Source organism: Engystomops pustulosus, chromosome 7 (assembly GCF_040894005.1).
Source record: "Engystomops pustulosus chromosome 7, aEngPut4.maternal, whole genome shotgun sequence".
NCBI classification, from domain to species: domain Eukaryota; kingdom Metazoa; phylum Chordata; class Amphibia; order Anura; family Leptodactylidae; genus Engystomops; species Engystomops pustulosus.
Window position 1 is genome coordinate 180926470 of NC_092417.1, and position 12266 is coordinate 180938735.

Here is a 12266-nt window from a genome sequence, read left to right on the forward strand (position 1 = left end):
AGCGGCACATGCAGGATATCGGGCGCCCGATCTTAATGACTCCCCGCACAGCGCATTATACACGGACAATGCACTTACATGCACCAGGAAGAAGAAGGTGACCTCCGGGGACCTGAGCGGGGAAGCGACACATGCAGGATATCGGACACACAATCTTAGTGACTCCCCGCACAGCGCATTATACACGGACAATGCACTTACATGCACCAGGAAGAAGAAGGTGACCTCCGGGGACCTGAGCGGGGAAGCGACACATGCAGGATATCGGACGCACAATCTTAGTGAATTGCAGCACAGGGCATTGTTGTCGGACAATGCACTTTCGGAAACTCCTCAGGACCAGGTAAGTTAATGTGCCCTAATGAGTCCTCTAATGACCCATGTGGAGTCCATGGAGGTTGCGGATAATAATAGTAACTTGTTTTCATGTGTATTCAGAGAACTACTTCATATTTGGTAAAAATGGGTTCTTAGTTGTGTTAAGAAGTTTCTGTTTCAATAAAGTATATATGTAATTAGTGATGAGAAGACCAAAAAGGGGAATGTTCAGGTTGGCACCAAACGTAACTAGTTTGGGTCCACACAAAATAAAGCCACAGGCAAAGCCGTACATGGCCTGAAATAGCAGGTGGCACATACAAGCAACTTAACTTAGAAACCGCTGAGTAAGTTTGGGGTTTAGGGAGATAGTGGAGGTGACAGGTTCCCTTTAAGGAGTCTTACTACTTCCAGAAGGATAGTTTTAGTAACCTATATACTAACTAGCGTCTCTGCTGTGAGTTGGGTGGTCCTGACAGGAGTGATCCGGAACGGTGCAGAAAAAGTTCTTGAGTTGGTGGAAGAGGTGAAAGGTCCTTCATGAGGTTTTTCTTCTATGGGAAGTTAAGCTCCTCTAATAAATCAATTTCTAAGAACTTCCATGGATTTTAAGGTGATGAAGTCTGGGGATTTGTGGTCTGTATTGTTCCTTTTTCAATAAGTAAAAAATATATTTCCCATAAAAAGACACAAAACCTGAGAGTAAAATTAAGACAAGTTGTATTCTAGGTCTGAGATCTGTCTATAAAACGTGGCTGCCTTCGCTCGAGATGCTGTCACACTGAAGATGCTGAAGATATTTCCCATTGCTTTATTCCTGAACGCTGGGACCCCAGGATCGCTCCTTATTATTGTGGGATGTTTTACTCTATACCTGATCATCTCATCTCAAGCTTCAAGATCTTCCTTTCCACTGAAGACTCTGCTGTGTGTGTTATTTCTGTGTGTGTGACCCCGGGTATAGTCACCGGTCAGACTCCGGCTCCGGCCTGTAGGCTCCAGGTGCAGCGGGTGATCGAGGATTATGAATATGTCCAGGATGGAGACATCATGATCGGAGGGGTCGTCACCATCTATAACTTTATACTGTCTACAGTTTTTTTAACCAAGGACTCCATGAAGCCTCCAAGCAGATTGTTCTGTTTTAAGTAAGTATCATGGCATGGTATCAGGTATTGGGGCTCGATCTGCTGGAGGGGGTGTCCAAAATCTGCAGAATATGACCCTTGAGATTTTTGGAGTATAGTGAAAACCCTACAAAAACTGGAGCAATGTCTTTTCTCCAGACACCAGAGTTCTCTATCACTTATAACTTCTGGCTTTGATAATTTCATAGAAAGCAGAATAAACACTTCTATATTCACTACAATATATTTTTTGAAACATTTGCCGCACTCTTTTTTCTTTTTTTTTGGACTCATTGGTGCATTTGTTGACCAAGACACCATCCCAGCAAGGTTTTCTTGTCGTATGCCTGATTTATCTCAGAAATCCAGATGTTGATGTTGCAAAAGTCAAAACTTTTCGTGCAAACATTACAAAAAGTCACTCAAGTTAGAATGAGTTAGAATCAGCTGCTCGAGGGTTGCAACCTTTCTGAAATAATTTGCAAAAAAATACAGACACGAAAGGCAAATTTAAACTCCTCGTAGATTGATCAAACATTCCCAACCCTCCACCCCCCCCCCCAAAATTGGCCAAAATGGCCATATTAAAGAAGGTTCCTCTAGTCTTTAAAGGGTTGTCCACTTTTAGCAAATAATTGTACAAGTTTTCTGCATCAATTACTCTGCATTTTCTAGATCTCTGCTTGCTGTCCCTCTATAGAAAGCTTCTATATTTACTGCCCATTTGGGATGGACACCCAGGTGCACGAGTCATTATATCACACAGGTCTGATTACTCTCTGTGATATAATGGTTTGTGCACCCGCCTGTCCCTCACAAGACCATGGACAGACCATAAAAGCAATATATATAAAGAAGCTTTCTATAGAAGGACAGCAAGCAGAGATCTAGAAAACCGTGTGGAATCGATGCAGAAAGTATATGGCAACTTTTACATTACATGAACCATACAAATTATTTGCTGAAAAAGGACAACCCCTTTAAGCCACGTCATATATCACATGTGTGTTTGTAATTGGAGGGAATATTTTGGGGTTAGTGATTTTGCTGACAGGATTGCTGGGACCAAAGGATCAGAACGGTTTAAAGTGAGGTTCTCAGGTGTGTAGATTAAGGGAGTTGTCACATGTTTGTGCTTTGACTCCAAATAGAAACAGAATCAAAATGCATGGGCCGCTTGCATATGTGTTTCTATGGAAACGCATGTGATGGGTAACCAGCACCCGGTTTCTTGCATTTAGACATTTTCTTCTGTCATGGACGCGGCCATGTTTTCTTCTAGCAGGCGCATACTATGACGCGGCAGCTGCTGACGTCATAGTATGCGCGGCCACTAAGAAAACATGGCCGCGTCCATGACAGAAGAAAGAAGAGAGAAGAGGAGCCACGGAGAAGAATTTTTTTTAAGTTGGTATTTTTTTTTTTAATAGACTCGTGTATAAGCCGAGGGGATGTTTTTCAGCACATTTTTTGTGCTGAAAAACTCGGCTTCTACACGAGTATATACGGTAGCCCACTAAAAGGCAATCTTCATGTCCTATAGATCCACCTACCACCCGATCTAGGTTTATAGGTAGATTCGTGGTGGTAGGTTCCCTTTAAAGGGAACCTGTCATCATGGAGGTCATTTTTACTGAAGTCAGGTTCCAGTAGCCTATAGCATGTTCAAAAACACCTTTGTCAGCAATATAAATAAATCCATTGAGGAGATGACGACTTGTGTCGTTTCAAAAAACACTGGGATTCACCACATGCTCCCGGAAGGGAGCACGTAATGTAAAATAAATAGAGATGAGCGAGCACAAAAATGCTCGGGTGCTCGTTATTCGAGACGAACTTTTCCCGATGCTCGTGTGCTCGTCTCGAATAACGAGCCCCATTGAAGTCAATGGGAGACCCGAGCATTTTTTTAATAAAACTGAACAGTAAAAGAACAGTGCAAAAAAAAAATTACAGATGTTTGCAGATGTTTTACTTGTAAGAACACATTGAAATAACACTATTCTTCACATTGCAGGTGTGCGCGCGTGTCTCCCGATAGGTTCGGAGATACGCGCGCACAGCTGCAAAGTGAAGAATAGAATTAAAACATTAAAAACAGTGAATACAGGACCATTTAAGTGCAGAACACATTGAAAGAACACTATTCTTCACATTCCAGATGTTCGTGCACATCTCCTAACTTAGCGGGAGACACGCGCGAACACCTGTAAAGTGAAGAATAGTGTTATTTCAATGTGTTCCTACAAGTAAAACATCTGCAAACATCTGGAATTTTTTTTTTTTACAATAAAAATACTTTTATTCAATTTATTTTATTAATTTACTGCTCGATCTCGAGCCGGCGAGATACTCGTCCGAGTAACGAGCCGGTCCGAATATGCTAATACTCGACCGAGCAGTATACTCGGACGAGTATACTCGCTCATCTCTAAAAATAAACAATTAAATAGCACAGGAATTATTCATATTGCTGAAAAAGACATTTTTGAACAAGAAATTGGTTATTGGAACCCGTCTTCGGTAAAAATGACCTTACTGATGACCGATTCTCTTTAAAAACTGCCTGCTGAAAACTACCCTGGTAGAGACGGATGCTGAAAGCTAAACTCCAGAAAGTGGTGAGAAATGTATCCCTATCTCTTGTATCATAAATACCTGTCTCTAAGCCGGGGGGGGGGGGGGGGGGGGAAGGTAGACTTTTTCTAGAATTCCTGTTTTCTTATTTAGAGTGGAGACACTTTGCTGAATATCTCAACGCGTTTTGGGGCGTCTTGCCTCTTTCTCAATAGCTATTTGCACAAATTCCATAATGCCTGGATATTATACTCTTCAGCTTTACAATAAAACCGACCTGTGTGTCAAGAAAAAAAAAATCATGAGCAAACAATATTTTTTTGGGAAAATCAGTGTATTGCCAGTAAATCAATCTCCTTATTTTATAGGCCGTTCTTTTATTACTATGCAAATCTCGTGGCTTTCTTTTACGCTGTTGATGAAATCAATACAATTCCTTCTATTCTCCCAAACCTGACTCTGGGATATCACATCTATGACTCGTGTTCAGACCCCAGGAAGGCCATAAAGAACATATTACAAATATTATCCGGACCCGGATACCTTGTCCCTAATTATTCCTGCACCCAGAAGAAGAAGGTTGTGGGTTTTATCGGAGATCATTTCTCATCCACCACTTTACCGATAGCTCAGCTCCTGGGGATATATCCCTACACACAGGTCAGTCACATTCTCATATGTCTGGTGTTTACTTACACATAGCTCCAGCTGGATCTGCGTCTTAAAGACACAGATGCAATAGATTGTATTCCGGACAGCATGTAGTGGGCAGATGAAACACATTCAAATCTGCTTTTGTTTCTTTTCAGAAGTAGTAACTTCAGTTTAGCATTGCTCATAGAATGGTCTATTATCAGATACATTTTTTGGATCTATGAGTAAGTGTCCTGGGTTATCATGATGAATTTCGATTTCCTTTAATTGTTGTGACACAAGGCAAAGGGCTTGACAGTTACATTCTAAAGGGCATCAAGATCATCAGTGGTGATGGAAGAGTCTCTTGTAGAGGGCTGTGAGTGGAATAAATAAGCAACTTCTATTATTTGGTATGAGAACAGGGATCAAGATAAAGCAGGCAGGGTCGACTGCAGCTTTAATTGGGTCACTGGGTGACAGAGCCTTAGTGGGCCCCTTCGTGGGTCACCCTCCAGTAGCCATACTGCCCCCCTACCCAGTGTAGCCACACTGCCCCCCTCCCCCTCCAGCTACACAGGATAATCATTACTAGGGATGAATGGATCCATTCAAGTTTGTGATCAGCTCATTTTTAAACAGATTCACATTGAAAAGAAACAATACTTAATGAACCCCAACCCTGTACATTGAGTGAAATGTTATACTCCAATAATCGTTGTTTTTGCAATCATACAGATCAGTTATGGAGCTACAGACACATTGCTGAGTGATAGGAATCTGTTTCCGTCTTTTTTCCGGACCGTTCCCGATGACTATACAACGTATTCCATCATATCTGATTTTTTGAGTTGGACTTGGGTTGGAATTCTAGCCTCGGAGGATGAGGCTGGGGATACAGAGCCACGATTACTGACGGATCTTCTCTCCAGTCGTGGCATCTGTGTGGCCTTTGTTTTAAAACTCTAAACTCTCTCCAATGACCGAAGAAATGGAATCCGCGAAAGAAACATAGAACTGGTAAAAAAGTCGTCAGCCTGGGTTTTTATAACCTGTGGGACATTTTCTTTTACAATGCAATATGTTTTGAATAAATTGAGACATGTGATGTACGACAGGACCCTCATCCTGAATCCCACCTTCTCTACTCACATTGCATATATTTTAGGTCATCCAGAATCAGAAACAATACCAGACATGGGAGATTACCTCAAGAGTTTCCATCCCATGAAGAACCCTAAAGACCTGATCCTTGAAGATCTCTGGATGATATTGTTTCATTGTGCATCAGGAAAAAATGTACAATATATCTCTTAGTAAATGTGATGGAGAAGAACGGATAGATGACATTGTTTCATCGCATAGAAACATTTTCCATATGTATCAGGCTGTCCTGTCCCTGGCTTCTGCCTTACATTATATGGTCATCTCTCCAGATCATAAGGTCTATCAATATAGACAAACAATTCATCTATCCATAATATTGGAACATCGGTGGCCTTTCAGATTGCAGCTGAGGATGTGCTGATTGATGCGGTTTCATTCTGTCCTTAATAGGACATTCTGTCTTATAGGGCCATTCCTCGGAATATGAATGCCTGCAACAAAAACCCATAATGCTATAAATTAATGAATACAACAAAACTTAATGCGGCACATTTACTAAGGACCTTGCACCCAGAATTTACCTAATTCTGTCAGTATTTGCACGTTCTTTCATATGCTTGTGTATTTAAGAAATGTCCATGCCACATATGTGGTGGACGCGTATATGTATGTGCATGTATGTACCGGTGTACAGTTTGACCGTGCACCACACTCGACACTCAAAGTTGACAACAGTGTCTTGCACACCCCATGTTAAAGGTGCACCAAAAAAAGGTTGGTACACTCTGTTGGTGCAGTGCAGTGCAGGGTGCAGATTCATGAAGAACGGGCACCACAATTCACAAATCTGGGGCCTTATATACACTATACAGGCAAACTGCACATAGTACAGTAAAAGCTCCTTCCTTATGTTCTGCTTCCAGTGATATTGTAACACACTGTCCTTATCTATTACCATAGTAATGATGTGTAACTGCCATTACTGCACATTGCCTCACTGAGACACAACTGGATGCACTGCCACTAGCCGACTATGGTAAAACATAGTGATAATCACATGAACTGTGACCTACCCATGCAGGTGCTGGATATGTGAAAAGCAGCCATCTTCTGTCCTGTGTGTCATCCAATCTTCACTGTAGTGTATGTCCTCCTTCAGGTGCTCTCAGCACTTATCGCACATGTGCAGACACTAACTCTCGCACAGCCGGCCCGTGATAATTGCCGAGAGCTTGCTGCCATCACGGCTCTTGGCACCTGAAGGAGGACGGTTAAAAAGAAGGAGGCATGAATAATTAAAGATTGGAAGCCATCGACAGTTGGATGGTGACCTAGGTGTAGCACTGGAGGGCTAATTTACATATGTAAGTTAATAGTTTTTTTTAGCTAAGCTAAAGATCACCGTGCCTAACTAAAGTATGTGCCGGAATCAGTATTAAACAGCCTACAGAGTGACTTCATCATGCAAGCAGTGGTAGGTTTCCTTTAAAGGATTCTCTTTGGATATGTGTTGCTCTGTTTCCTTTCCTGTGTCTTCGCACTTCTGAACTCCTAATGCAATCTCGTAGAAAAATTTACCTTAGGAAAAAGTTTTGGTTTTGTTTCTTAGTACAGAACTTCAATCCTGCTATAGTAGATGTGAGGTATTTTGGGGAATTTTTTAGTAATAGTTTCTACTATGTAGTGTTCAATCTCTCCTTTTAATCTTCTTCTTAAAGGTCCGATTAGAAAAATTCTTAAAAGCAATGACGTGTCTGGATGAATATGGGGCAAAACATAAATGTTTCACTATAAAAGGAATCAAAGAATCCAACTACACCATTAATAACGCTATTCTAATAAACAGTCAGATGTTTGCTTTGACCACGGTGGGGAGCTACCGGCTGAGCTCCATGGGCGGCTAGGAGTCTTGGGTTGCTGCACAACACATTGTATGGAAAAATAATGTAAAGATGGTGAGTTCTTTGATCATTTGGATACTTGGTTTCATAAAATATACATGTTAGTAGAGATCCTTACCCCTACCGATAGCGCCCATACCGATTACTTGCACCAATCCGGGGTTTCAGACTTTAAATTCCACTGACAACATTAAAGGGCATATCCTAGAGAAATGTCATAATAAGAGATGAACGGACTTCGAATTCACATTGTTTCACTCGGGTTTGGGCTATCCCTTCCCTATAATACCTCTTATTGGCGGAGGCACACGCGGGTGTGAGCCCATACCCAGATAATTCACCTATGAAATTAATTATTTGAATTCAACATTTTTGGGGCAACTTAAAATTTCCAAATTATTAGTTTTCAGTTTGTTAGTTTTTTTTCCAGATCCCAAAATCCCAATGTTCTCCAAGTTGTTTACCTGGAAGCAGAAAAGTGCCGTCTCCTAGTATCCACATGTGCTGTCATGACTGTGCCCCATGTTCAGAAGGAGAAATCTCTAATGGATTAGGTAAATTCTAATTGGTTTATTCTATTTGGTTTATAGATTCGGTAAATCTGACACTTTTCAGCCACCAAATTGAATCAGAATATTTTTTGATTAGCTGTGGACAATTCCCTTAAAATGGTTGCTAATACAGGCAGTCCCCGGGTTACGTACAAGATAGGCTCCATAGGTTTGTTCTTAAGTTGAATTTGTATGTAAGTCGAAACTGTATATTTTATAATTGTAGATCTGTTCTGAAAAATTGTAATAGTAAAATTTCATTTTAATATAAAAGCCTAAAAATTCAAATCACCCCCCTTTCCCTAGAAGTGATATAAATATACATAAACAGTAAAAATCATAAAAAACATATTGGGGCACATTTACTTACCTGGTCTCTGCGCGATCCCAAGGTGCGTTGTCCGCCGGAATCCACATGTGCCGCGATTTATGAAGATCATGCGCCCAATATCCTGCATGTGTGGCTTCCCCACTCAGGTCCCCGGAGTTCACCTTATTCTTCCTGGTGCATGTAAGTTCTTGTCCGTGTATAATGCGTTGTGGCTAAGATCGTGAGTCACTAAGATCGTGGGTCCGATATCCTGCATGTGTCGCTTCCCCTCTTAGGTCCCAGAAAGTTCACTTCCTTCTTCCTGGTGCATGTAAGTGAATTGTCCGTGTATAATGCGCTTTGCGGGGAGACACTATGATCCTGTGCCCGATATCCTGCATGTGTCGCTTCCCCGCTCAGGAATTCACCATCTTCTTCCCGGTGTATGTGAGTGTATGTCGTGCGACACAATTTGAAATGATAAATCCTGCACGTAGTCCGAATCCGTCGGATCATCTGATGGACTGCCCCCAAATTTGTGTCGCGTGCACGGTGGCGCCGGTGCGCCAAAATCCGATCACGTGCAACATAAGCTCCGGTGCGATGCGGCACATATCGGAGATTGTAGGAATATCTGACCAAAGTGCGGCCGCAATCCCCCCCCAAATATTTTGTACAGGACATTTTAATTTTTTTAAGTGTATGTTATGCTGCAAACAAGCCCTCACAGAGATCTTTACGTGTAAAAATAAAAAAGTTATAGATTTTTGAAGGTGGGGAGTGAAAAATGGAAATGAAAAAACAAAAAAGGGCCAAGGGGTTAAAAAAAAAAAAAAATTGAGTTAATTGTTGAGTTGAGAAGAAGCAGACAATTAGAAGACATAGAACAAGTAAAACAATTATACAATTATAAGTAACGAGCAGCTCCCTGTACATTTTGTCTTTCAGAAAGCGAAAATTGTATGAAATGTCCAGAAGATTCGTCAAATGAAAACAGAACATTTTGTTTCTTCAAAAAGATGGAGTATTTATCTTACAATGAGGATATAATTTCAGTAGCTTTTTCCTGTTTTTCAACTTTTTTCCCTCTCCTGACTATTTTTATCTTTACAATTCTTATTTTAAATCATGACACCCCAATAGTGAGAGCCAATAACAAGAGCCTGAGCTTTGTTCTCCTGGTCTCCATCATGCTGAGCTTCCTCTGTGTCTTCTTGTTCCTCGGTCGTCCTGTGGATATAACCTGCATGTTACGTCAGATCTCTACTGGAATATTCCTCTCAGTGTCCATCTCTTCATTGTTGGCCAAGACCATCATGGTTTACATCGCCTTCAAAGCCACCAGGCCTGGAAGTGTGTGGAGAACATGGACTGGAGTGAGACTCCCTAATTGTGTCCTCCTGATCTGCTCCTCGGTCCAGGTTGTCCTCTGTATGAGTTGGGTGACCCTCTCTCCTCCCTTCCAGGAGCTGGACACACACTCTTATAAGGAGAAGGTCATAGTTCAGTGTAATGAAGGGTCAGATCTTTGGTTCTACTCTGTCCTGGGTTATATGGGGGTTCTGGCTGCGGTTAGTTTTATTACAGCTTTCTTAGCCAGGACATTACCGGACAGTTTTAATGAGGCCAAGTACATCACCTTCAGCATGCTGGTGTTCTGCAGTGTCTGGATCGCCATGATCCCGGCTTATCTCAGCACCAGAGGGAAATAAATGGTGGCCGTGGAGATATTTGCCATCCTGACCTCTAACGCTGGGCTGCTGGGATGTATATTCCTCCCAAAATGTTATATAATTCTATTCAAGCCTGAGCTAAATACAAGAAAATATATACTAGAACATAAACAAGCTATCTTATATTAGTAATCCGGGGGGGGGGGGGGATGTTGTAGGATGTTTATTTCTCCCAAAATGTTATATTATTCTGTTTAAACCTCAACTAAACACAAGAAAACATTTCTGTGATAGAAACTAAGAAATACACATAAAACAAACCTTTAGATGTTGAATTTATTATGTTAAGAAAAGTATTTTTTTTTACCCTAGTGTTATAACTAGAGATGAGCGAGCACTAAAATGCTCGGGTACTCGTTATTCGAGACGAACTTTTCCCGATGCTCGAGTGCTCGTCTCGAATAACGAGCCCCATTGAAGTCAATGGGAGACTCAAGCATTTTTCAAGGGGACCAAGGCTCTGCACAGGGAAGCTTGGCCAAACACCTGGGAACCTCAGAAAAGGATGGAAACACCACGGAAATGGACAGGAAACAGCAGGGGCAGCATGCATGGATGCCTCTGAGGCTGCTTAATCGCACCATTATGCCAAAATTATGGGCAACAGCATGGCCATGACAGAGTGACAGAATGAAGCTAGATAGCATGTAAAACATCCAATAATTGACCCTGACACTATAGGGGACGGCATGCAGAGGCAGCGGCAGCAGTGGCAGGCTAGAGAGTCTCATGGCGACATACCCTAAATGGACTCAGGCTTCAAACCAATGGGTGGCAGAGAGGAACCAAAGGAGGTGAGCAAGAAGCGCTCAAATAATATCGGTACATGATAAAAGTTTGCCAGTATATTTTGTGGATTACACAGCAGGGTGGCAACAAAGTTAACATGGAAGCCATGAAAACAACCCAAAATTCTGCCTGACACAGCTCGTTTGATAAGGGGACCATGTATGGAGGCAGTGAACTAGTAGTAGATTAAAGGTGCTGCAGTTAAAACTATGTTAGTTGGATCTTGGCATGGAGCTGGCGCTCCGCTGCCAGGTGAGCTTTCGCCAATCCAAGCCCCTGTCTCTAGGCTACTCCCCAAACAGCACTTCTAAGAACCTTTTGTATAAGATCAAGTGTAGTAGCGTTCTTATAAGTTTGGGATATGGCGGGTGAGGGGAATGTAAACAGAAGCGCAAGAAGCGCTGAAATAATATCGGTAAATGATAAAAGTTTGCCAGTATATTTTGGGGATTACACAGCAGGGTGGCGACAAAGTTAACAAGTTTGATGTGGAAGCCATGAAAACAACCCAAAATTCTGCCTGACACAGCTCGTTTGATAAGGGGACCATGTATGGAGTCAGTGAACTAGTAGTAGATTAAAGGTGCTGTAGTTAAAACTATGTTAGTTGGATCTTGGCATGGAGCTGGCGCTCCGCTGCCAGGCGAGCTTTCGCCAATCCAAGCCCCTGTCTCTAGGCTACTCCCCAAACAGCACTTCTAAGAACCTTTTGTATAAGATCAAGTGTAGTAGCTTTCTTATAAGTTTGGGATATGGCGGGTGAGGGGAATGTAAACAGATGCGCAAGAAGCGCTGAAATAATATCGGTTAATCATAAAAGTTTGCCAGTATATTTTGTGGATAACACAGCAGGGTGGCGACAAAGTTAACAACTTTGATGTGGAATGCCCTGTAATAGCTCTTGGGCGGTGTGCCTTTTATCGCCTAGGCTCAGCAGTTTGAGCACCGCCTGCTGTCGCTTAGCGACGGCACTGCTGCTGTGCCTAGAGCTACCGACTGATGGCGCCATGCCCACGGATGGTAATTCGGAGGAGGAGGAGGTGGAGGAGGGGTGGGAGGAGGAGGAGGTATAGTAGGCCTTTGAGACCTGGACCGAGGTAGGCCCCGCAATCCTCGGCGTCGGCAGTATATGACCAGCCCCAGGGTCAGACTCGGTCCCAGCCTCCACCAAGTTAAGTGTAGTAGCGTTCTTATAAGTTTGGGATATCGCGGGTGAGGGG

At 42.3% G+C, this 12266-nt stretch overlaps 1 pseudogene; it reads left to right on the forward strand.

The window, feature by feature from the left end:
• The first annotated feature begins 1176 nt into the window (after positions 1-1176).
• Positions 1177-10386, forward strand: LOC140070290 (vomeronasal type-2 receptor 26-like; annotated as a pseudogene).
• Positions 10387-12266: the final 1880 nt, after the last annotated feature.